Source organism: Oryctolagus cuniculus, chromosome 5, assembly GCF_051225735.1.
Source record: "Oryctolagus cuniculus isolate XC-2025 breed Fujian yellow rabbit chromosome 5, ASM5122573v1, whole genome shotgun sequence".
In the NCBI taxonomy this organism is placed as follows: Eukaryota; Metazoa; Chordata; class Mammalia; order Lagomorpha; family Leporidae; genus Oryctolagus; species Oryctolagus cuniculus.
The window spans coordinates 23,244,445-23,248,464 of record NC_142871.1 but is presented as its reverse complement, the minus strand read 5'-3'; positions in this window follow the sequence as shown (position 1 = coordinate 23,248,464).

Here is a 4,020-nt window from a genome sequence, read left to right as displayed (position 1 = left end):
GTCTGCGAATGTATTAGATACTGTGCTATATAGGAAATTCTATTGAAGATGGGGAGGCAAGGTACACACACAATGCTAATACTAATTTGTAACTTAATGTCTACAGGACTGGTAGAAAATGTAAATGATGAAATATCAGAAGACTAAGGTGTGCTGCAAGTGAGGAAAGGAACTGTGAATCTCACCCCACTAAGGCATCGTACTAGTTTGCTAGTTATGACTTACGTAACAAAGAGCATAAACTGGGTGACTTGAACAACAGAAATATTTTTTTTCTCACAAGTCTGGAGATTTAAATCTGAGATCAAGGTGATTCCAGGTTTGGCTTCTTTCTCAGCATCTCTCCTTGACTTGGATTTGACCTCTTCCTCCCCATGTCTTCAAGCAGTCTTTCATATGTGTATGTCTATGTCCTAATCTCCTCTTACAAGGATTCCACCATTCATATTGGATTAAAGTCCAACCTTATGATTTCATTTTACCTTAATTACTCTTTAAAGATCTCATCCCCAATTATAGTCACGTTCTGAGTCACTGGGGACTAGAACATATGAATTTGGAGGGAATGGAATTCAGCCCAAAATAGGTTTCTGGAAATCAATTTAGTGAATTAACAACATCATTAGGAAAGAAATAGGCCAGCACCAGAGCTCACTAGGCAAATCCTTCGTCTGCGGCGCCGGCACCCCGGGTTCTAGTCCTGGTTCAGGGCGCCAGATTCTGTCCCGGTTGCTCCTCTTCCAGTCCAGCTCTCTGCTGTGGCCCGGGAGTGCAGTGAAGGATGGCCCAAGTCCTTGGCCCTGCACCCGCATGGGAGACCAGGAAAAACACCTGGCTCCTGGCTTTGGATCAGCACGGTGTGCCGGCTGCAGCGGCCATTGGAGGGTGAACCAATGGTAAAGGGAGACTTTTCTCTCTCTCTCTCTCTCTCTCTCACTGTCCACTCTGCCTGTCAAAAAAAAAAAAAAAAAAAAAAGGAAAGAAATAAAGTACAATAAAATATCAATGTGTATCCTATAAATCATGTTAAGTAATTTCTTTCAATAGATTGTAGTAAACGCAATAGTTTAAAAGCTATAATCTTAGAGGAACCTGGAATTCAGCAATGTGTAAAAGATAAAAGGATAGAAGAGGATTGTATAGGACAGAATAAACAAGGTATGAGAGGAAATAAGACATATTTTAGGGAGACTTATAACATTCACGTGCTTGGAAGTGAATTCTCCAGCCAAGTCTGGATTATGTTGTTGAGTACCAAAAGCCAAGTTAATAACCTAGATATTCATCCCATTTACAAAACAGAGACACATAGAGGATTCTAAGCAGTGAAATGTGTAATGAATTTGAAAATTCATAAAGATACTCTGCAGTTGGATTGAAGTCTGGAAGAAAGAAGTTGTTTAGAAGGTGTTGAACTTCACTGGCAAAGATCAAAAAGGGCTAAAACAAGTTAGTGACTGGAAATAAGAAAAGACAGCTGGCTACTAGATGCTTGTCAGTAAAAGAAGTATCAATAGGACTTGCTGATTGAATAAACAGAGGATATGGGGACAATACCTAGTGAAAATGGAAGGGATTCTGGCTTTAAGGAAGCAAATAAAACTATGTTGTACAATAGTATCCATAAGCCACATGTGTATATTAAAATTAGAAGTGGCTAAAATAAATATTCAGTTCTTCATCTACACCAGCTACATTTCAAATGCTCAATAACAATAATCTGGCTAAGTGCTACAGTTCTGAAAAGAACCTACTATAGACTGAATATTTGGTTCCCCTCAAAATTCATGTGCTAAAATGCTAACCTCGATTTGATGGTATCAGGAGGTGAGTCCTGTGCAAGTAATTAGCTCTTGAGTGGGGTCCTAAGGAAAGGGAGCAGTGCTATCATAAGAGGACCCAGAGAGAGCTTTACACCCCTTCACTCATATGAAGATGCAGGAGAAAAGATGATCCCGGAAGTGGGATTTCAGCAGATATCAAATTTGCCAACACCTTGATCTTGAACTTCTCAACTTCCACATCTATAGAAACACACTTCTGTTGTTTATAAGCACCTGATATATGATGTTCTGCTACAACTGTCCGAGAGGACTCAAGTAGAGCAATTACGAACTATCAGTCACCACAGAATGTTAATTAGATAACACTAAGGAGCGCTTCCTGGTGGAGAGATCTCATTTGATATGCTAGCTGGCATCCATGTCTTTCAGACTCAATTAAAAGGTGGTTCCAATGATAAGTTTGATAAAATTATCTTTTGGTCACTAGAAAAATGTATCTGATCTCAAATTGCTCTCTCATTTACTCATTAAATTCTTGCGATTAATTTTCATCATATGGGCTTAGACCCCTGTTAGATTTAATTAAATTTTAACACTGTGAAAGAGGCCCGAGGAAATCACCATAAAGGTGCTTCCAAAAGTTACTTTTTGAGAAAATGACCTGTTAAGATATTTTTTAAATCTCGTGAAAATGGAAGGGATTCTCATGTTAAGAAAGCAAATAAAACTGTTGTAAATAGTGTCCACAAGCCAAATGTGTATATTAAAATTAGAAGTGGCTAAAATAGGCAGGCGCCACAGCTCACTTGGCTAATCCTCTGCCTGCAGTGCCGGCACCCTGGATGCTAGTCCTGGTTGGGGTGCCGGATTCTGTCCCGGTTGCTCCTCTTCCAGTCCAGCTCTCTGCTATGTCCCAGGAAGACAGTGAAGGATGGCCCAAGTGCTTGGGCCCTGCACCCACATGGCATACAAGGAGGAAGCACTTGGCTCTTGGCTTCAGATCGGCACAGCAGGCTGGCCATAGTGGTCATTTGGTGGGGGGGGAACCAATGGAAGGAAGACCTTTCTCTCTGTCTATCTCTCACTGTCTAACTCTGCCTGTCAAAAAAAAATGAAGAAGTGGTTAAAATAAATATTTAAATAATTAAAATAATTGAAAATAATTATAAATAATTCAATATAATAATTCATTAAAATTATATATTCAAAGTGGAAGTTCTCTCTTCCCTTCAGAGAAAGGTACCTCCCTCTTTGATGGACCATTCTTTCCATTGGGAACTCACTCAGAGATTTTTTCATTTAGGTCTTTCCTTTCTTTCTTCTTTTTTTTTAATTAATTAATTAATTTATTTATTTTTTTGTCAGAGTGTCTTGGCTTTCCATGCCTATAATAATCTCATGGGCTTTTCAGCAGGATCCGAATGCCTTTAGGGCTGATTCTGAGGCCAGAGTGCTGTTTAGGACATCTGCCCTTCTATGAGTCTGCTGTGTATCCCGCTTCCCATGTTGGATTGTTCTCTCCCTTTTTAATTCTATCAGTTAGTATTAGCAAACACTAGTCTTGTTTATGTGATCCCTTTGACTCTGAGACCTATCATTATGATCAATTGTGAACAGAAATTGATCACTTGGACTAGTGAGATGGCATTGATACATGCAATCTTGATGGGATTGAATTGGAATCCCCAGGCACATTTCTAACTCTACCATTTGGGGCAAGTCTGATTCAGCATGTCCCAAACTATACATATCCTCCCTCTCTTATTCCTACTCTTATATTTAACAGAGATCATCTTTCAGTTAAATTTAAACACCTAAGAATAATTGTTTGTTAATTACAGAGTTCAACCAATAGTATTAAGAGAACAAAAAAATACTAAAAGGGATAAGGTATTAAGTTGTACATCAACAGTCAGGACAAGGGCTGATCAAGTCATTGTTTCTCATAGTGTCCATTTTACTTCAACAGGTTTCCTTTTTAGTGCTTGGTTAGTTGTCACTGATCAGGGAGAACATATGATATTTGTCCCTCTGGGACTGGCTTATTTCATTCAGCATGATGTTTTCCAGATTCCTCCATTTAGTTGCAAATGACCGGATTTCATTGTTTTTGACTGCTGTATAGTATTCTATAGAGTACATGTCCCACAATTTCTTTATCCAGTCTACTGTTGATGGGCATTTAGGTTGATTCCAGGTCTTAGCTATTGTGAATTGAGCTGCAATAAGCATTAAG